The 23,475-nt window shown below is 44.2% G+C and overlaps 3 long non-coding RNA genes across 9 annotated transcripts in view; 1 reads left to right on the plus strand and 2 right to left on the minus strand.

Moving 5' to 3' along the window:
* Positions 1–23,475, minus strand: part of LOC147015748 (uncharacterized) — a 257,017-nt gene that overhangs the window by 122,474 nt on the left and 111,068 nt on the right. The window lies entirely within an intron of this gene.
* The window catches only part of LOC147015749 (uncharacterized), a 152,822-nt gene that overhangs the window by 43,400 nt on the left and 85,947 nt on the right, over positions 1–23,475 (plus strand). The gene's annotated exons all lie outside the window — the stretch shown is intronic.
* Positions 8,012–23,475, minus strand: part of LOC147015750 (uncharacterized) — a 57,760-nt gene continuing 42,296 nt past the window's right edge. For all 3 annotated transcript variants that reach the window (XR_015049815.1, XR_015049814.1, XR_015049813.1), the window contains exon 4: positions 8,012–8,086. This is a non-coding gene — a long non-coding RNA (uncharacterized LOC147015750). The remainder of the gene's footprint in view (positions 8,087–23,475) is intronic.

Raw genomic sequence — 23,475 nt, forward strand, 5'->3', positions numbered from 1 at the left:
GCCCAAAGCGGCCCCTCCCCTTGGGGCTATAAAAAGCCAAGCAGAGACACCAGAGGGGAGTCGAGGAGTTGGCGAGTGGGACATTCGGCTGTTAGCCGAGCGGTTGGTTCGTCGGAGCAGTGGAGTTCGTTCGCTGGAAGGTTCGCCAGCGCAACCAAGGGAGCCAGCCAAGTCCGCAGTTCGCTGGAGAGTTCGCCAGCGCAACCAAGGGAGCCAGCCAAGTCCGCAGGTCACTGGAAGGTTAGCCAGTGCAACCAAGGGAGCCAGTTGGAGCTCGGGGGTTCCGGGCAACCGACCCTGAAGCGGTCGGGCGAAAGATCCGTTCACTCGTCCAGCACGTCATCGGCGAGGCCCGACCAACCAGGCCGCAGTGAAGGCAGGATGACCGAGGGGAACCGCACAAGCTGCTCATAAAGCCGCCCAAGCTACTGGCACGTTTGTGATGCACCAGACCGAACGGAGACACCAGTAACAAAGACCCATGGAGTCACCACAAGGGTGATGAGTCACCTGCCTGGTCTCTCAGGGCCTGTTCCGGTCATCCCGGCCATGAGCGCATTAAAGGCTCACGAGCCCGATTCTGTTCTTTCTTGGGTTTTGCATGTAAGTCTGTGGGCCCTGTCTTATAAGTAGAATTGTTAAGTGCCTGTATATACTTGCATTCCGATAGAAATCGGCTGTAGGCTTTTGCATGTGTCTTGTCTCCTATCCATTCATTGACTGCTGACGTGTGAAAATAAATCCCCCATTGTTTGAACGTAAAAACCTGCTCGTCGTGTCGTTTCATTCCCTTGACTGCCATGATTCATTCGGGGAATTAGCTGGCTTTTAAAGCCAATAAAACGTACATCTGGTCTGACGGGACTTGCCGATATAAAACCGCTCAGCATTCGCATACGGAACGATCTGCTTAAGCAGCTTGTTTTCGTGTAGGTCCCGTCGAGGTATAAACTCCTGGTGTTTCTGTCCGCGCGAATAGTTAGGTATATCGATAATTCGGCGTGGACAGAAGAATTGGCTGGTTTATGGTGTATTAAAAACACCCGCAGCTGGGTTTCGGCGTTTGTCCGGAAGCTACGACTAGATTGTCGCGTTCGGTGGACGTGTGGCCTGGATTGGGTTGAAATGGTCATGCGCACGCCGAACGGGCGGAAATCAACAATATATACTGTATATATATATATATATATATATATATATATATATATATATATATATATATATATATATATATATATATATATATATATATATATATATATATATTGTTACGGCTGTGGAAATTTGCAACACACCAGAAAGGTCCTCAGGTTAGATATATCGATAAGTTCATGTGTAGTTAGTCCACACCTGATGTTTCGGGGGAATATGTGTGATTCATCCGGGCTGCGACGCTTTGAGTTAGCCATTTTTCTTTTTCGATCGTTATTTTGGACCATTAAGCCGCCAACAAATCAAACACCACCACCTTCGCCTCTTTAACCTCCACAACTTCATCCCGCAAACATCGCTTCACCGCCATTCCCAAACGACGCCCGCTAACAACCAAACCACCACAGCAAACCCCTCACCACCTTCGCCTTTCTCCTTCCACAACCAACAACCACACCACCTGTCAACACTGAACGTCGTGCTGTTCAGGGCCCGTTCGGTGATTCTTGCCGAACGCGTCAAGCCACGAGTGCACATGGATCCTTTCGGGAGAGGAGAAGCGGATCAGGAAGGCTTCACGCCCCTTTTCTTCCATCCAATGACTGAGCATCGGGTGGCATGGCCCCGCCTCCGAACCCGCTGTGAATGCGTTCCTTTTAGGAGAGGAAAGCGGATCAGGAGAGGCTCACACCCCTTTTTGCCCGACCAATGGCTGAACGTCGGGTGGCGTGGCCCCGCCTCCAAGCGCGTTTTGAACCGCGAATCTGCATACAAGCTCCTCCCCCGGTCTATAAAGACGCGAGCACAACACAGCTCGTGTGTGCAGAAAAGGTGTGCAGAAAGGGGTGCAGAAAGTGGCGCTAGTCGGAAGTCGTGGAGTCTGAGAGGTTGTCGTTGTGGGGATCGGACGGCGAAGGGGACAGAGCTCGGAGTGGAGGTCGAGGGACGAGTCGCGGTGTGAAGCAGGGATGCGGAAGAGGACTCGGGGGTGAGAGTTCGCCGGAGTCGGTGCGGTCCCGAGACCGCGCTCGTGGGACGGAGCGTCCGCCATTCCCCTATTTCCACCCCGAGCATCAACAATTTCCCCCATCCGTGCTGAGATAGCACCGGTAACCCTGTCCGCTCCCCGCCCCAACCGTGGTGTCGACCGACCAACACGTGCCTGCACAACGCACGCCTGGAGGAGCTCACCAACCATACCAGGGGCACGGAGTCAGGCGCGTTACGCGGACATTGCTGCAAGCCCGCCATCGCGCTACGAGGGTGCGGGTAAGACCCCTTCGGTCTCGTGGAACTGGCCGATCACCTAGGTCCCACGTTCATTTGGTCCACGGACATGTCTGCCTCCTTGCCTGTGAGGGTAGCTTGTATTTTCTTTGCTTTTGGTGTAAATGTGTGTGTGGCGCCAGTCTATTAAGTAAACCCGTATAAGTGCTTGTGCATTGCTTTATTCGGTTTTAACTCTGCGTTGTGTTCTTACTGTATGGCTGTGAATACGTGCTTGCCGTGTGTGTGTGTGTGTGTGTGTGTGTGTGTGTGTGTGTGTGTGTGTGTGTGTGTGTGTGTGTGTGTGTGTGTGTGTGAAATAAAAGTGCTTGTCAAATTGTTTCCCGTTTCATTGCATCCTTTCCTCTGGTTGAAATTTCCATCTTGCATCACGTAAGGGATTGGTAGTGGGTTGAAACACCCGAAAAGTGAAACTGAACCGTCGAGGTCGGCGATAACTCCGCTTGGTTATCCCTTTAGCATGGAACGAGCCGCTTAAGCGGTTCATGTCCGAAGTCGACCTGCGGCGTGGTACAACTCCTCGGTACGCGACCCGCACGGGTACTTAGGTATATCGACATTCGACGATTCACCCTATTTCGCGCAGGTAGAATGCGGTCTGGGTTGTGGTGAGGTTAAACCCCCACCCGTACCTAGCTCCTGGCGGTAGTTCCATGAGGGTCACGACTGAATTGTCCATTCCGGTGGGCGACGAGTCGCCATTCGAGTCACGTGGCCGATCGCACGCCAGGCGGGCGAAATTCGTAAGAATATGTATGTATATATGTATGTATATATGTATGTATATATTTATATATATATATATATATATATATATATATATATATATATATATATATATCTTCTTTTCCTTCGGCTGCTCCCGTTAGGGGTCGCCACAGCGGATCATCCGTATGATCCGCATAGTGATTTGGCACATGTTTTACGCCGGATGCCCTTCCTGACGCAACCCTGGTCGCCTCTTACGACACAGGGATATGGTACACCTATTTTAACCGGGGTATACACCGGCCCAGTATACTGGTACTCATTTCGCCGACCTCGGAAGGATGACAGGCTGAGTCAACCCCCTGGTGTATTAATTCAGTGGCCCAACGGGGTTTGAACTCAGGACCTTTTGGATCCCAAGCCGCTGCCCTAACCACTGCGCCAACACCAGGCTTTTGTATATATATATATATATGTATATATGTATATGTATATATGTATATACATATATACATATATATATATATATATATATACATATATACATATATATATACATATATATATATATATATATATATATATATATATATATATATATATATATATATATATATATATATATATATATATATATATATATATATACACACACACACATACATACATACACACATACACACACCAGAACTACAAAGTAAAATACAGAGTTATGGAAACTGTACATATAGTCTGCACAGGACTGCCTTGAGCCAAAATGGGCCCTGGGCAATTGTCAGTGTATGGCTCCCTTCATTCGAGTCCCATTAAAAAAAAATCGATATATATATATATATATATATATATATATATATATATATATATATATATATATATATATATATATATATATATATATATATATATATCTCCATTAATATTTCGGCATGCCCCTTTTTTTGTTCCACCATCAGATTTTTGTTACTGCCTGAAATGAAACAAGCTTTGACATATATAGTAATGATATTGTGACGTCCACGGGACTTGAACAGGCCCGCCAACGTAGAATGAGCCGAAACGATGGAGGCGGTTTATTTGTTTATAACCCAAACATGGCGGTTCTAATCGCTCTACCGCAAACGGGACGAGGAAGGTGGCACGAGTCACTTTTCACTAAGTTGATGATGTTTATTTGTTTTTATTATCACCAGAAATAACAAGACTCGGCAAGAAGAGGGATCCGGGGCGATTCGACGGGATGGTGTGGGATCGGGCGTGGGGAAAAACACAGACAATTCCAATGAATAGACAGTTCTCAATCCCTCTAAGGCGCCAAGTTCACACACACACACACACACACACACACACACACACACACACACACACACACACACACACACACACACACACACACACACACACACACACACACACACACGCACACGCGCACACGCACACACACACACAAAACGTAGCTATTTCTGGTGGTTAGGCAGGACCGTGGTGTGGACGCAACTGTCCCTGGATCGGCGCCGGACGAGCCGGCCTTGCTCTCGTCAGGGGGGCAGCAGAAACCGCGGTGCTGTCGACCTCCTGGTCCTGGCCCAAGTCCGCTCACAGCCGCCAGGGAACCAGTTCTGGCGCCAAGTTGCGAGTAGGAGAGGGAGGCAGGTCCGCCCACCGCCCGACCCTGCACTCCGAGTCAGCAGAACCCCAGAGCCAACCAAAGCGAGGCACGAGGCTCGGCAAGGCTCCCAGACACGATCAAGAACACGATCGTTTCAGCACAACAACCAGGACGCTCTCTGCCGCCACAGCTTCCACACCAAAAAAAACCCACGATCTTTTGGTTGTAATCTTCTTCCTCTTCCTTTTCGACCCTGAACAGAACCGTTTTATCCTTCGTCCTCGTCACTCCCAATCGAGCCGTTTATTGGCCCACCGCCATCGCCTTCCGCCAATCGTGATCACGGGGCGGAGCCATCCACTGCACTGTCCTGTGACGTCACGGCCAGTCTCCAGAGAATACCAAAAAGGGGTTTACGCAGACACACTTACCCTATCCCGTGTCCCTATCTAATTACGTGACAATTATCATCTCCCCCCTTGAAGAAATGAACATTTACGAGACAACTTATCACCACTGAATTGCTACTTATTACATCGAGATCCTGGTAAACTCGAACAGCATGGCATACCTAATTAAACATCCTAATTACCCTTTGAATGCATACCCCCCCCCGCCCCCTCCAACGTAACAATATTATTGTCTTCCTTAAGAGGCCCCTCAAAATTCGTTTTGATGATTATGGTAGTTAAACCTATATTATATTAATATTTCTGTGCACCCCTTTTTTGTTCCACCATCAGATTTTTGTTACTGCATGAAATGAAACAAGCTTTGACATATATAGTAATGATATTATTGTCTTCCTTAAGAGGCCCCTCAAAATTCGTTTTGATGATTATGGTAGTTAAACAGTTAAAAAACTCCATTTGCAAAATGGGTGGAATTATTGCACAAAAAAGAAATAAAAATGTTTCCCATTTTTTAGAGGACCACTAAGATGAGTTCGGCTCATAGAATCACGCTTCATTTGGGGAGAAAACAGTTGAGTTCATACCTGACGCATTTGCAGTTTCCATGTGCCGTAGTTTCTTCACAAAACCATGACTTTCTGACTAGGTAAAGTATTTCTTTGCTTTTTTTATACATGGTTGCCGTTTTGAAATTTTCATCGACCGATACCCGCTGCCCAGCCGGACCAACTGCCAACAAAGTATCGCCCAGTCAGTTACGGTTAAACCCAAAATCATGATAATCGTTTTAGTGTGAAGGTGAGTGCTGACAGTGTACTTGGGTCTTTTCTGGGTGGGTGCAGGATTGAGTACGTGCACATAAAAATCTCGGGTCTCCGCATAGTGGCGTACAGGCTTAAGTCGTACTTCTGTTTAATACCGTAGAAAATCACAGAACCATCCGATCAACATGCTGTTAACAGTTTCAGAATCAGCTAAATTCAACAACATATGATTATGGAGACGAAACTGATCTGGCCAGCTAAATTCTACAACATATGAATATGTAGACGAAACTGATCGGGCCTTTTGGATCACTTTAATGTAGGGTGCCCTGTAATTTTAATGCGCTCTATGGATCCTCCAGAACTCACGAATGGTACACGTTGTGTAGTCACTAAACTACGTGGTAATGTCATCGAAGTGGAGCTACTGCGGGACAGTCGAAGGGGAAAACCTGAATGATAATCAATGGATAAAAATGATATAATATATTGTTTAATATACATTCATGCTATCTGTCTTTTACCATATGTTGCCAGTGAAGCCCGTCGAAGACGGGCACCTTTTCTTGTTGTATATATTTTAAACAACCTTTCTGAAGGTTTCCATATTTCTTCATCAGAAATGCATTTTAGGGCAATTGGGGTGTGACTCACCTATTCCTTGATGAGGGAGATATAAAATAAAGCTGCTCTGGTGTTTTGGACTCAAACAATCATTTCTGAAATAAAAAAAATTGAAGGAATAATTATTGGCCCCTCTTCGGTCTGGGCCCCGGGCAGGTTAGAGTCCCTACATAGAAGAGTTACGACATGACAAGTCCGGAAAAAAAAGTGATTACGTGGTCTGTGGACGCCATGTTGTTCCCGGCCTTCTCAGCACGTTTTGCACTTTGCGTTTGTTTCCATCGAAGATCACTATTTTTGTGTTGTCTACATTTGCTAATTTCTTAAAAGATGACAGGTTGCTGTGCCTTTGGGTGCAGTAATCAGTCGGAGAAGGGATTTCACATGTACAGATTCCCGAGAAATGCTGAAAGAAGAAAACTGTGGATGAATAGAGTCCGCAGAGTAGGATGGGAACCGACCTCATCATTTCTGTGTCAGGTTAGTCATAGTATAGTAGTCCCGTACAAATACTTTGATGTGGGCTTTTTTATTTTTTTTTATTTTTTTTTTACTGTTGATTGCTTCTCGCGGTTTTAATTTTGTCGACGAAGTCAAGTTGAATAAAAATTCATAATACGGTACCAAGTAAATACAATATTATTGCTATGTGTATGTGTCGTCTTAATTTTTTCAGGAATATAATTATTGATCTAGGGGTCTATTTATTGAAGAAAACACAACTGTAATTTGTCTAGAATCTAATTCAAATTGACCGGAGGCCAAGTAGTAAGTGAGTGGCACTGGCCACTGCCACTGTGAGTGGTAGGCATGAACATGATGGAAATGATGAGTCCAAGTCCGATTGCAATCTGAACCTGGTGCGATGGCAGCACGGGGTCAGATATATGACGACCATAGAGCTGCAATATAGTCAGACTGACATGTCTGATATTACCGAAAACGGTAGAGCTGTAAGGTGTGTGTGTGTGTGTGTGTGTGTGTGTGTGTGTGTGTGTGTGTGTGTGTGTGTGTGTGTGTGTGTGTGTGTGTGTGTACAACAATTTACCTTTGCATGTATAAGACGAGAGAGAGATGAGGCAGAGGCAGAGGCAGAGGCAGAGGCAGAGGCAGAGGCAGAGGCAGAGGCAGAGGCAGAGGCAGAGGCAGAGGCAGAGGCAGAGGCAGAGGCAGAGGCAGAGGCAGAGGCAGAGGCAGAGAGAGAGAGAGAGAGAGAGAGAGAGAGAGAGAGAGAGAGAGAGAGAGAGAGAGAGAGAGAGAGAGAGAGAGAGAAAGAATTTAATAAAAGCATTGTGAGTTGCATTGAATTATGTTGACCAAGAGAATGTGGAGAAACAGGATTCTATAAAGATGACATACTTGCATGGTGGTTGAATGATCATGATTTAAAGAAAAATACAAGTAGTTTTCCAGTTTAGTCCATATCATTTTCCCTTTATTTATTTTTTCTGATATACCTGCACTCTTCCCTGCATTTCCATCCTCTCGAACGCTCTTCTCTGTCCCTTCTTTCCTCGTTTTTCTTCTCACTTCTTGATAAAACAACATGTTTAAACAATGATTATTGCAATAATTAACAAAATCATCAGAGTATAAATCTTGGATGAAATCGTATAAAAAGTGAGGGACACAGGGCAGGTCATGAATTGCACAACATAGCACAATGTACACGCTGTAGTGGGCAGTGCGCTTGTGCGTGGCACAAACAATGGAAACAAAATGGCGTCAAATTCCGGGTTGTCGTAACTCTTTCTATGTAGGGACTCCAGGGTAGGTAACCCCCCCCCGCCCCACCCCACCTGCCCCCCTCTCTCTCTCTGCGCCCCTGGTGTTACATACTGTAACTGCACAATGTGAATTACAGGATTCCTGCAAAACTGTCTGCAAAGGTGCGACACGTACTGTGCAGTATATACAGTGCAATTACAAGCCATGGCAAACAGTGACACTGCAAGGTATCAAAGAATCAATTACATGACAACAAACACCAATCATGGCGTGAATGGTATATTTATGTGAGAATAATTTAATCTTTCTTCCTCAAGCCTTGATATGTAGAGGCCTATCGTCGCTTTACATCAGCTTTCCAATCAGAGTGGCCCTCGGTGACTCTTCATTTCACTTCTCGAACATGCAGGTGTTTGGGCACGTCATAAAGCCCCGTGAGCATGCCTCCATAAAGAAAACCTCTTTTGGAGGTTTTCTCTCGGTTATTCGCGCCGACCTAGCCCCGCATGTTTGCAGTTAAGCATGTAATTCCAGTTAATAGAGCACAGGCCCAGCCATCAGGCTGAATCCGACCCTTGCGTTAGGTGAGGTCAAGCTCCGGGCTGTGGCGAGTGGCACTAAACACACAGGCATCTATTTTCCCCAGGAACCATTTTCCCGAGCCGGTCCTGTCAATACCAGCACATCGTGAGGAACTGGCCTTACATCACGTAACCTCTTAATTCTTAATGAGGTCGGGGGTCAAGTGATTAGGCAATCAGTCACGCAGCAAAGCAGGGCGCCAGTAGGGCCAGAGGTTTACGCATTGCTTCTTATTGTGAATTCCCTTCATTATGGCATGAATTCATCTTCATCGATCCGCGGTGGTGCAGTTCAAAGTTTACACTTCTTCATTCGCTTCGGATTTTGGCAGCAATTTGGGGGAAAATGCTTTCTTGTCCGCGACAACAAAATTGCAGAAAATGGCAATAGACTGGGCTTTCGTTGAAACGCGAGAGAAGGTCATCGGCCGTGGAAATAAATAAAAAAAACCCCAAATTCCCCCATTTCAGCAAAATTCCCTCTGACTTATGACGGACCTTGCATTGATATTGACATTACATATTTATTCTAAACCTTCCAAGCACTTAAGATTTCCACAGCAATAACAGCAACATACTCAATCAATTGTTTTCAGCTTTATGTTTAATGTATAAAAATGCACTCCAATTTTAAAACCCAATTCTAAATGGCCGTGCCTTGTCAATAAAACTTAATGCTTCTCTTTCCGGCCGGTCTTCAATAATTCAATAATCTGATGCTTTTGATTGGCTCAAACGGAGTCATGCGAGCATCGGCTCTTCATCCCAAGCTGGTGGGTGTCCCTTATTTGTGGAACTCTCTTATTTGCGCTTTTCTGAGCATCGCAATTGAGGGTGTGTGTGTGTGTCTGTGTGTGTCTGTGTGTGTGTGTGTGTGTGTGTGTGTGTGTGTGTGTGTGTGTGTGTGTGTGTGTGTGTGTGTGTGTGTGTGTGTGTGTGTGTGTGTGTGTGTGTGTGTGTGTGTGTGTGTGTGTGTGTGTGTGTCTGTGTGTTTTGCAAACTCGTGAATGCAATCAGATCCATTGGAAGCATTTTGGGATTGGGGGTAGAAGGAATTCATGAAGGGGCGTCAAGTGAATTCCTGATTTCAGAATGCTTGGGATTGTGGAAGACTGTATTCTGCAAGAATAGTGCACCTCTTGTTTAATATTCAGCATCGTCACGTCGCTGTCATAACTTTTTTGAAAATTTGAGAGGGGGCACTTACCCACATTACTACCGCCCCCCTGCCACAACCCCTCCCACAACCTGCCCCCGAGCAGGCGATTTGTATCTTTAACGGCCTGAGATGCATTCAAAATGACACTGTGTGAACGGTAATTGGTGAAAACATAGCTGGATGTAAACAGAAGGAAAGTGGGGGGCTGGGTGAATGAGGGAGGAAGGTGGGGCGGGGAGTTGGTCGTGGGAACAAAAATCAGGCACCGGTAATCGTCTCGGACGGTACGCTTCTGCTGCGCTGCGATGATTGCGACGCATTTTTCACACTGCTGGCATTCTGTTTACGCAATCATTGCATAAGCACAGCAGATAGCGACTCGACGGTGGCAGGGTATCACATTGCTTTGTAATTTGTTTTGGAGAAGCGATTTCCCGCTGTTTAAACGCGCGTGTGGCAAAAATCATTTTCAATTTGCGGCCTAGAGTGTGTCCAAATTTTACACCTACAAAGCACATTATCAGCTTAGCTGACAGATTCTCGCAGGCCCGACGTGACGCTGCGCAATGTGTGCCATTATCGCTCGCAGCTGTACATTTCAAAGCGAGAGTGCCGAGTCGTCTCCGAGTCACGACGAGCGGAGCGTGAGATGCGCGCAACGTTTGGATCTCGACGACTCACGCACATCGCTTCTGACACGGCCTACAATGGGCTCGATATTATATGATGTGTGTTGTGCACAATTTATTGTCTCTTGGATGTTTCAATTGAAATGTGACTATTCAGACAGTATATGTATATATATATATATATATATATATATATATATATATATATATATATATATATATATATATATATATATATATATTCGGGTAATGCAAGCAATACCCATGCATACACAAGGTAGCCTTTGCTTTTATTCAGCATGGTATACAAGGGCACAAGAGCCAAGGGTGCGGACCCGATGACGATGGCCACTCAATGATTTTACTTCAATTCAACAATTCCAACAAACGCCTCTCCAAATCTGCCACACTCTCCGCTGGGAGAGAGGTTGGAACGATTCTCTTTGCTTGTACAAGAATGCAAATGCTTCCCATGAAACCCACATCCTCCCAATCCCACACCTCCTCCTCCCAAAGAGACAGGGATTGCAATGCTTAATGGAACGCACTTTGTATTGTGCAACCCTGTCGGCTTCCCTCATGGATGAAATGCTGTTCTCATCTGAAAATGAAACAAACGACTCAGCAATGACTTGCTGTACTCAAAATAATATACTTTGCATCACTGATCGTGTTCACACACATTGATATCCCAAACCATCTCACGACGATCTAACCTTTGCATCCACAATTCACTTCACTGTGATCCCATCTTTATTCTCAATAAGCACCTCATTGTGGGAGCCCAGGTTTACTTCCACAATTCCACAAACCACTTTGATATGATCCGAGGCTAAATCCACAAACCACCTCGATATGATCCCATGCTTCACCCCCAAACCACCTCGATATGATCTCATGCTTCTCCCCACAAACGACCTTGCTATGACACCATGGTTTCTCTCCACAAATCACCTTGCCAAAATGCCACGCTTCTCTCCAGAAATCATCTCCATATTATGCCATGCTTTTCTCCACAAACAAACTTTCGATGATGCCAAGCTTCTCGCCACAAACCACATCGACATAATCCCACACTTCTCTCCACAAACCACCTCGACATAATCCCACGCTTCTATCCACAAACCACCTCGACATAATCCCACGCTTCTCTCCACAAACCACCTCGACATCATCCCATGCTTATTTCCACAAATCACCTCGACATAATCCCACGCTTCTCTCCACAAACCACCTCGACATAATCCCACGCTTCTCTCCACAAACCACTTCGACATAATCCCACGCTTCTCTCCACAAACCACCTCGACATAATCCCACGCTTCTCTCCACAAACGACCTCGACATCATCCCACGCTTCTTTCCACAAACCACCTCGACATAATCCCACGCTTCTCTCCACAAACCACCTCGACATAATCCCACGCTTCTCTCCACAAACCACCTCGACATAATCCCACGCTTCTCTCCACAAACCACCTCGACATAATCCCACGCTTCTCTCCACAAACCACCTCAACATAATCCCATGCTTCTCTTCACAAACCACCTCGACATTATCCCACGCTTCTCTCCACAAACCACCTCGACATAATCCCACGCTTCTCTCCACAAACCACCTCGACATAATCCCACGCTTCTCTCCACAAACCACCTCGACATAATCCCACGCTTCTCTCCACAAACCACCTCAACATAATCCCACGCTTCTCTCCACAAACCACCTCGACATTATCCCACGCTTCTCTCCACAAACCACCTCGACATAATCCCACCAATCACGGCGACATGATGCCATGCTTCTCTCCACAAACCACATTGTGATGATGGCACGCTTCTCTCCACAACCCACCTTGCAATGATGCAACGTTTATAGCCGCAAACCACCTTGTAAAGATGAAACGTTTATATCCAGAAGCCACCTTGTAATGATGCAACGTTTACATCCGCAAACCACCTTGTAAGAATGCAACATTTATATCCATGAACCACTTTCCAATGATGCAACGTATATATCCACAAACTACCTTGCAAAGATGCAACGTTTAGAGCCACAAACGAACTCGCAATGATGCAACGTTTATATCCGCAAACCACCTTGTAGGAATGCAACGTTTATATCCATAAACCACTTTGCAATGATGCAATGCTAATATCCACAAACGAACTTGCAATGCTGCAACGTTTATATCCACAAACTACCTTGCTATGATGCAAGGTTTATATCCAAACTACCTTGTAATGATGCAACATTTATATCCATAAACCACTTTGCAATGATGCAACGTTTATATCCACAAACCACCTTGCAATGATGCAACGTTTATATCAACAAACGAACTTGCAATGATGCAAACTTTTCGCCACAAACGAACGAGCAATGAGGCAACGTTTATATCCATAAACCACCTTCCAATGATGCAACGTTTATATCCACAAACTAACTTGCAATGATGCAAACTTTTCGCCACAAACGAACGAGCAATGATGCAATGTTTACATCCACAAACCACCTTGCAATGATGCAACGTTTATATACACAAACGAACTTGCAATGATGCAACGTCTCTAACCCAAAGCACTTTGCAATGATGTAACGTTTGTATCCATAAACCACCTTCCAATGATGCAATGTAAATACCCACAAACGAACTTGCAATGCTGCAACGTTTATATCCACAAACTACCTTGCAATGATGCAACGTTTATATCCACAAACTCCCTTGTAATGATGCAACATTTATATCCATAAACCACTTTGCAATGATGCAATGTTTTTATCCACAAACCACCTTGTAATGATGCACCGTTTATATCCACAAAACACCTTGTGATGATGCAACGTTTATATCCACAAACGAACTTGCAATGATGCAACATTTATATCCACAAACCACCTTGCAATGATGCAACGTTTATATCCACAAACGAACTTGCAATGATGCAACTTTTATATCCACAAACCACCTTGCAATGATGCAACTTTTAGAACCATAAACAACCTTGCAATGATGCAACATTTATATCCACAAACGAACTTACAATGATGCATCGTTTATATGCACAAACCACCTTGTAATGATGCAACGTTTACATCCATGAACCACCTTCCAATAATGCAACGTTTATATCCACAAACAACTTTGCAATGATGCAACGTCTATGTCCACAAACTACCTTGCAATGATGCAACGTTTATTGCCACAAACGAACTCGCAATGTTGCAATGTTTTTATGCATAAAACATTTTGCGATGATGTAACGTTTATATCCACAAACCACCTTGTAATGATGCAACGTTTATATCCGCAAACGAACTTGCAATGATGCAACGTTTATCTCCACAAACTACCTTGCAATGATGCAACGTTTATATACAGTACATAAACCACCTTGCAATGATGCATCGTTTATATCCATAAACCACCTTGTAATGATGCAATGTTTATATCCACAAACTACCTTGCAATGATGCAACGTTTATATCCATAAACCACTTTGCAATGATGCAAAGATAATTTCCACAAAGGAACTTGCAATGATGCAACGTTTATATCCACAAACTACCTTGTAATGATGGAACATTTATGTTCCCAAACCCGTTGTTTAGAGGGAATAAATGTGATTATTTCGGGCTGCGACGCTTTGAGTCAGTCGTTTTCCTGTTCTCTCTTTTATTTCAAACAAACACATCTCAACAACCACGCCATCCCCACCACAGCGCCAACCACACTACAACCACGCCACCACCACCACCTACGCTACCACATCTTCGCCACTCACCATTCAGTAGGCCCTGTGCGGTTACGATCTCCGGGAACAAACAAAAACCAACAACGATGCTCGGGGGTTTTCCCGCCTGTTTCTCCCGTCGAAATTCTCCACGCTCGGTGTGGGGGGTGCGATCCGAGCATGGGTCAAAGGTCATGTAAAGGAGGGGTCTGATTTTGGAGGAATAATTCCCTGGCTTTGAGCCAAGACTGATGCCCTGGCCCCCGCACGGCACGGGGTGGAGGGGGAGCAAGAGGTCACGCCCCCCTTCAAGAGGCTTCTCCAAGAAGCTCGAAGGGAGGCGGGGCCGAAAACGGGGCAGAGCGAAGGGCGGAGCCCCACGCTACAAAAGGCAGACAGGACGGACCTTGAGGGTGGTTGGTCGAGGGTTGGTCTTCATGTTGGTCTTCTGGTTCATGGTCGTCTTCTGGTTCGAGTCGCAAGCTTGTTGTTCCTGCCTTGCTTCTTTGATCCAAGCGAGCCCTGGGACCCCGTGCGCGAGCCGCCGAACAAACCCCGTCCGTTTCCCCAAAACCCCGTCCGTACCGTCGAGTGGACCACACGAGCGACACGCGGCACGAGCTCACGGACCATACCGGAGGGGCAAGGAAGTTGCGGTCGCAAAAGGAGGACTTGACGCGATCAGGGAAGTCGCACTTCCATTTTCTTTTGGGGTTTGGTGCAAATGTCTGTGGGTGGCGCCGTCCGTCAAGTAGTATTGTTTTAAGTGTTGCCGTGTGTTTGCGTATTCGGTCGTAGCTCTGCATTGTTGTTGTTGTTGTTGTTGTTGTTGTTTTAAATTGCTTTATGTGCATTCTGATTCTGCTGGCTGTATATGTGTGCTCTGTGTCTGTGTGAATAAAGTGCTTGTGTGAACTTGTTCCCCGTTTCGCTGCGTCCTTCCCTTTGTTGAATCTCCATCTTGCTTCATGTAAAGGGTTTGTAGTGGGCTTAATACGCCTGATAAGTAATCGGAATCGTCGAGGCCGACGATAACACCGCTCGGTTATCCCGATAGTACGGAACGGACCGCTTAAGCGGCCCGTGTCCGGAGTCGACCTGCGGCGAGGTGCGATCGCCCGGTTTACCATCCGCGTGGGTACTTAGGTAGGTCGAGTTTGGCGAACAACCCTATCCCACGCGGGTGGTCGATTGGCACGATCGTGGTGAGGCTGAAAGACCCACCCGTGACTAGCTCCCGGCGTTAGTCCGAGAGGGTCACGACAGAATTGTCCGTCCGGTGGGCGACATGCCGCGATTTGAGTCACGTGGCCGATCGCATGCCGGCGGGCGTGAATTCGCAACACTGGTGTCAGGTCGTGGGGCACTAACCCATCCCCCTCCTCACAACACTGGTGTCAGAGAGCGGGAAAACAAACTCCTGTCTCCAGCTAAATTCACGGGAATCGGTCCAGGGGTGAGAGGAGCGACCCCCGATTCCCTCCAAATTACGAGCGATTTAAATTTACCCGTTACGAGAAATAAGATGGAGTCTCAAGGCGAGCAGGAGCTGGGGGTATTAGAAATGGATTTAGAATGTGTAGAATCCATGGTCCAGGATGAGATCCCCATGCAGGAAATGCTTGTTGTGCAGGACGAACTCCCCCAACTGAACCCAGAGCCCGAAATAGGTGCGGCGGCGGCCGCGGTGTATGACACCTCCCCTCCCCCTCTCCGCCAAAACCCCCCGATCCTTGTCGAACCGAGTGCACTCGACCGGATTCTGCAGGCAATAACAGCGAATACACAACAAATGAATGAAATGAAAACGAAAATGGAAACAAACACAAACGAAATGAAAGTAAATGCGCAAGGAATGAAGGAAGAAATGAAAGAACTGCGGGGTGAGATGCAGCAAATTGGCCGAAGCCTGCGTGCGGGCATGAAGGCAACAGCCGGGGAGCTCAAATTGGCGACGCCTCGTGGGGGGACGAACGAGCTGGGAGGGAGTGCAACGGCTGTCAGGCCCGCGGTGGAGGCGGGTGAGGACAAAGTAATTCGGGGGGTGTGTTGGGCGAGACTGGTAAAGGTGACGGAGAGAGCAACAGTGACGGTGACCAAGAGGAAAAAACTAATTAGGGTGATGGAGATGTGCCCGAGGGAGACAAGAGACGAGGTGAAAGGAATTGGGAGGGAAAGAAAAGAACAATTAAGACGGAAAGCAAGGATGAGGTACGCGGAGATCGTAAAAGAGCAAGGAGTGAAACAGAGGGAAGGACGCGAGCGACTTAAGGAGAAAGCAAGGTTGACCTACGTAAAGATAAGGGAAAGAGGCCAGAAAGAAGCAGAGACTGATAGACACGAGGAGACAACAGAAACAAACTAGAACGGGCACTCATAAAGCGCATACCTTCGCCGCCACTACTTTTTTTGTTCTTGGTATGAGTGTGGGGAACTGGTTTCATATGAATGGTCTGATGACACAAACCACATTTCTCTAATGTCATGACCACCCCCCCCCCCGACTTTCGGGGGCTACGGACTAAACAACAATCAACTCATGTCGTTTTGGCGAGTCTTCACTCGCAAGCTCGGTGAATACAACATTTCAACAAGAGAAGGTAATCTCGTTTGATGCTGGTTTCATGCAAATCGAATAAGAATTGACTGAGTTATGCCAAAAACCGCATATTTTTCAAGGGCGTGACCCCCCCCGATATTTTACCCCAACCGGTGACATGTGTTATGACGTCATTGTGTCACAACATTGGGCATTAAATTCTGAACATTTTGGTGCTGGGTTCATGTAAAGCGGACAAGAATTGACCGCGTTATGACAAAAACCACATATTTTTCAAGGTCGTGACCCCCCTGACCTTTGACCCCTAACCGGTAACAAGAGTATGGGCGTCATTGTGTCATATTGCATATCACAAGATGAGGCGTTGAATTCTGAACATTTTGGCGTTAGTTGCATGCAAATTGAATAAAAATTGACCGTGTTATCGTAAAAAGACGATTTTGACCTTTTCGTGACCTTGACCTTTGACCCGAACGATCCCAAAATCTAATCGAATGCTTCCTGGCTAATAACCAATCATCCCACCAAATTTCATGCAATTCGGTTTAATACTTTTTGAGTTATACGAATCACAAGATTACAAACAAATAAATAAATAAATAAATAAATAAAAATACGCCGACCAAAACATAACCTTTCGCAGAATGCGAAGGTAATAAATGTACAGAGACATGGGAGATAGAGGGTGAATTGGACGGGATTAGAGACGCGCACACACACACGGAGTTAGCAGCGAGGCTTCATGATGGTGAGCTGGTGGACTGGGTTTGTAGTGGGCTTAATACGCCTGATAAGTAATCGGAACCGTCGAGGCCGATGATAACACCGCTCGGTTATCCCTACAGTACGGAACGGACCGCTTAAGCGGCCCGTGTCCGGAGTCGACCTGCGGCGAGTGCGATCGCACGGTTTGCCATCCGCGTGGTACTTAGGTAGGTCGAGTTTGGCGAACAACCCTATCCCACGCGGCTGGCCGATTAGCATGATCGTGGTGAGGCCGAAAGGCCCACCCGTGACGAGCTCCTGGCGTTAGTCCGAGAGGGTCACGACAGAATTGTCCGTCCGGTGGGTGACGTTCCTCGATTCGAGTCACGTGGCTGATCGCACGCCGGTGGGCGCGAATTCGCAACACTATCAACAAACCACCTTGATGATGATGCAACGTTAAAATCCATAAACCACCTTTCAATGATGCAACATTGATATCCACAAACCACATTGCAATGATGCAACGTTGATATCCACAAACCACCTTGTAATGATGTAACTAACGTCTATATCCACAAAGGAACTTGCAATTATGCAACGTTTATATCAAGAAACCACCTTGCAATGATGTAAGGTTTATATCCACAAAACACCTTATGATGTTGCAACGTTTATATCCATAAACCACCTTGTAATGATGCAATGTTGATATCCACAAACTACCGTGCAATGATGCAACGTTGACATAGACAAACGACCTTGCAACGATGCAACGTTTATTACCATAAACCACCTTGCAATGATGCAACGTTTATATCCATAAACCACTTTGCAATGATGCAACGTTAATATCAACAAACCACCTTGTAATGGTGCAGCGTTTATATGCACAAACTACTTTGCAATGACGCAACGTTAAAATCCAAAAACGAACTTGCAGTGATGCAACGTTTATATCTGCAAACACCTTGAAATGATGCAACGTTTATATCGATAAAACACCTTGTAATGATGCAAAGTTTAAATCCACAAACCACCTTGTTATGATGCAACGTTTATATCCACAAGCAAACTTACAATGATGCAACGTTTATGTCCACAAACCACCTTGTAATGATGCAACGTTTTTATCCACAAACGAACTTGCAATGATGCAACGTTTATATCCATAAACCACCTTGTAATGATGCAATGTTTATATCCACAAACTACCTTGCAATGATGCAACGGTGATATCCACAAACGACCTTGCAAAGATGCACGTTATTCACATAAACCACCGTGCAATGATGCAACATTTATATCCACAAACTACCTTGCAATGATGCAACGTTATTCACATAAACCACCGTGCAATGATGCAACATTTATATCCACAAACTACCTGGCAATGATGCAACGTTTATATCCACAAACGACCTTGTAATGATGCAACGTTTATATCCAAAAACCACTTTGCAACGATGCAACGTTTATATCCACAAACCACCTTGTAATGATGCAACGTTTATATCCACAAACCACCTTGTAATGATGCAACGTTTATATCCACAAGCAAACTTACAATGATGCAACGTTTATGTCCACAAACCACCTTGTAATGATACAACGTAAATATCCACAAACGAACTTGCAATGATGCAACGTTTATATCCAAAAACCACTTTGCAACGATGCAACGTTTATATCCACAAACCACCTTGTAATGATGCAACGTTTATATCCACAAACCACCTTGTAATGATGCAACGTTTATATTCACAAACCACCTTGTGATGATGCAACGTTTATATCCACAAACCACAATGAAATTATGCAACGTTTATATGCACAAACCACCTTGTAATGGTGCAACGTTTATATCCAGAAACCACCTTGCAATGATGCAACGTATTTGTCCACAAACTACATTGCAATGATGCAACGTTGATATCCACAAACCACCTTGTAATGATGTAACGTCTATATCCACAAAGGAACTTGCAATTATGCAACGTTTATATCCAGAAACCACCTTGCAATGATGCACGGTTTATATCCACAAAACACGTTATGATGTTGCAACGTTTATATCCATAAACCACCTTGTAATGATGCAATGTTGATTTGCACAAACTACCGTGCAATGATGCAACGTTGACATAGACAAACGACCTTGCAACGATGCAACGTTTATTACCATAAACCACCTTCCAATGATGCAACATTTATATCCACAAAACACCTTGTAATGTTGCAACATTTATTTCCAGAAACCACCTTGTCATGATGCAACGTTTATATCCAAAAACAAACTTGCAATGACGCAATGTTTATATCCACAAAACACCTTATAATGATGAAACGTTTATATCCCGAAACCCCCTTGTAATGATGCAACATTTATATCCACAAACGAACTTGCAATGATGTAACGTTTATATCCACAAACTACCTTGCAATGATGCAATGTTTAGATGCACACACGACCTTGCAATGATGCAACGTTTATATCCAAAAACCATCTTACAATGAAGCGAAGTTTATATCCACAGACCATCTTACAAGGATGCAAAGTGTATATCCACAAACAACCATGCAATGATGCAACATTTATATCCACAAAACACCTTGTAATGTTGCAACGTTTATTTCCAGAAACCACCTTGTCATGATGCAAAGTTTATATCCACAAACGAACTTGCAACGGCGCAACGTTTACATCCACAAACTACTTTGCAATGATGCAACGTTTATATCCACAAAACACCTTGTAATGATGCAACGTTTATATCCACAAACGAACTTGCAATGATGCAACGTTGATATCTATGAACCACCTAGCAATGATGCAACGTTTATATCCAAAAACAAACTCGCAATGATGCAACGTTTATATCCACAAACCACCTTGCAATGATGCAACGTTTATATCCAAAAACGAACTTGCAATGATGCAATGTTTTTATGCATAAAACATTTTGCGATGATGTAACGTTTATATCCACAAACGAACTTGCAATGATGCAACGTTTATATCCACAAACAAACTCGCAATGATGCAATGTTTATATCCACAAACCACCTTGCAATGATGCAACGTTTATATCCAAAAACGAACTTGCAATGATGCAATGTTTTTATGCATAAAACATTTTGCGATGATGTAACGTTTATATCCACAAACCACCTTGCAATGATGCAACGTTTATATCCAAAAACGAACTTGCAATGATGCAATGTTTTTATGCATAAAACATTTTGCGATGATGCAGCGTTTATATCCACAAACGAACTTGCAATGATGCAACGTTGATATCTATGAACCACCTTGCAATGATGCAACGTTTATATCTACAAACAAACTCGCAATGGTGCAACGTTTATATCCAAAAACGAACTTGCAATGATGCAGTTTTTATGCATAAAACATTTTGCGATGATGTAACGTTTATATCCACAAACGAACTTGCAATGATGCAACGTTTATATCCACAAACAAACTCGCAGTGATGCAACGTTTATATCCACAAACCACCTTGCAATGATGCAACGTTTATATCCAAAAACGAACTTGCAATGATGCAATGTTTTTATGCATAAAACATTTTGCGATGATGTAACGTTTATATCCACAAACCACCTTGCAATGATGCAACGTTTATATCCAAAAACGAACTTGCAATGATGCAATGTTTTTATGCATAAAACATTTTGCGATGGTGCAACGTTTATATCCACAAGCGAACTTGCAATGATGCAACGTTGATATCTATGAACCACCTTGCAATGATGCAACGTTTATATCCACAAACAAACTCGCAATGGTGCAACGTTTATATCCAAAAACGAACTTGCAATGATGCAGTTTTTATGCATAAAACATTTTGCGATGATGTAACGTTTATATCCACAAAACACCTTGTAATGATGCAACGTTTATATCCACAAAACACCTTGTCATGTTGCAACGTTTATATCCATAAACCACCTTGTTATGATCTAACGTTTATATCCACAAAACACCTTATGATGTTGCAACGTTTATTTCCACGAAGCACATTGTAATGATGCAACGTTTATATCCACAAACCACCTTGTAATGATGGAACGTTTATATCCACAAACCACCTTGTAATGATGCAACGTTTATGTCCACAAATCACCTTGTAATGATGCAACGTTTATATCCATGAACCGCCTTCCAATGATGCAACGTTTATATCCACAAAACACCTTATAATGATGCAACGTTTACATCCCTAAACCCCCTTGTAATGATGCAACATTTATATCCACGAACTGGCAATGGTGTATGAACTTGCAATAATGCAACGTTTACATCCACAAACTACCTTGCAATGATGCAATGTTTAGATGCACAAACGACCTTGCAATGATGCAACGTTAATATCCAAAAACCATCTTACAATGATGCGAAGTTTATATCCACTGACCATCTTCCAAGGATGCAACGTGTATATCCACAAACAACCATGCAATGATGCAACGTTTATATCCATAAACCACCTTCCAATGATGCAACATTTATATCCACAAAACACCTTGTAATGTTGCAACGTTTATTTCCAGAAACCACCTTGTCATGATGCAACGTTTATATCCACAAACTACCTTGCAATGATGCAACGTTTATATCCACAAACAAACTTGCAATGACGCAACGTTTATATCCACAAAACACCTTATAATGATGGAACGTTTATATCCCGAAACCCCCTTGTAATGATGCAACATTTATATCCACAAACGAACTTGCAATGATGCAACGTTTATATCCACAAACTACCTTGCAATGATGCAATGTTTAGATGCACACACGACCTTGCAATGATGCAACGTTTATATCCACAAACTACCTGGCAATGATGCAACGTTTATATCCACAAACCACCTTGTAATGATGCAACGTTTATATTCACAAACCACCTTGTGATGATGCAACGTTTATATCCACAAACCACAATGAAATTATGCAACGTTTATATGCACAAACCACCTTGTAATGGTGCAACGTTTATATCCAGAAACCACCTTGCAATGATGCAACGTATTTGTCCACAAACTACTTTGCAATGATGCAATGTTGATATCCACAAACCACATTGCAATGATGCAACGTTGATATCCACAAACCACCTTGCAATGATGTAACGTCTATATCCACAAAGGAACTTGCAATTATGCAACGTTTATATCCAGAAACCACCTTGCAATGATGCACGGTTTATATCCACAAAACACCTTATGATGTTGCAACGTTTATATCCATAAACCACCTTGTAATGATGCAATGTTGATTTGCACAAACTACCGTGCAATGATGCAACGTTGACATAGACAAACGACCTTGCAACGATGCAACGTTTATTACCATAAACCACCTTCCAATGATGCAACATTTTTATCCACAAAACACCTTGTAATGTTGCAACGTTTATTTCCAGAAACCACCTTGTCATGATGCAACGTTTATTTCCAAAAACAAACTTGCAATGACGCAACGTTTATATCCACAAAACACCTTATAATGATGGAACGTTTATATCCCGAAACCCCCTTGTAATGATGCAACATTTATATCCACAAACGAACTTGCAATGATGTAACGTTTATATCCACAAACTACCTTGCAATGATGCAATGTTTAGATGCACACACGACCTTGCAATGATGCAATGTTTATATCCAAAAACCATCTTTCAATGAAGCGAAGTTTATATCCACAGACCATCTTACAAGGATGCAAAGTGTATATCCACAAACAACCATGCAATGATGCAACATTTATATCCACAAAACACCTTGTAATGTTGCAACGTTT

Source organism: Eptatretus burgeri, chromosome 12 (assembly GCF_056783735.1).
Source record: "Eptatretus burgeri isolate ZD-2024b chromosome 12, Ebu_testis_v1, whole genome shotgun sequence".
In the NCBI taxonomy this organism is placed as follows: domain Eukaryota; kingdom Metazoa; phylum Chordata; class Myxini; order Myxiniformes; family Myxinidae; genus Eptatretus; species Eptatretus burgeri.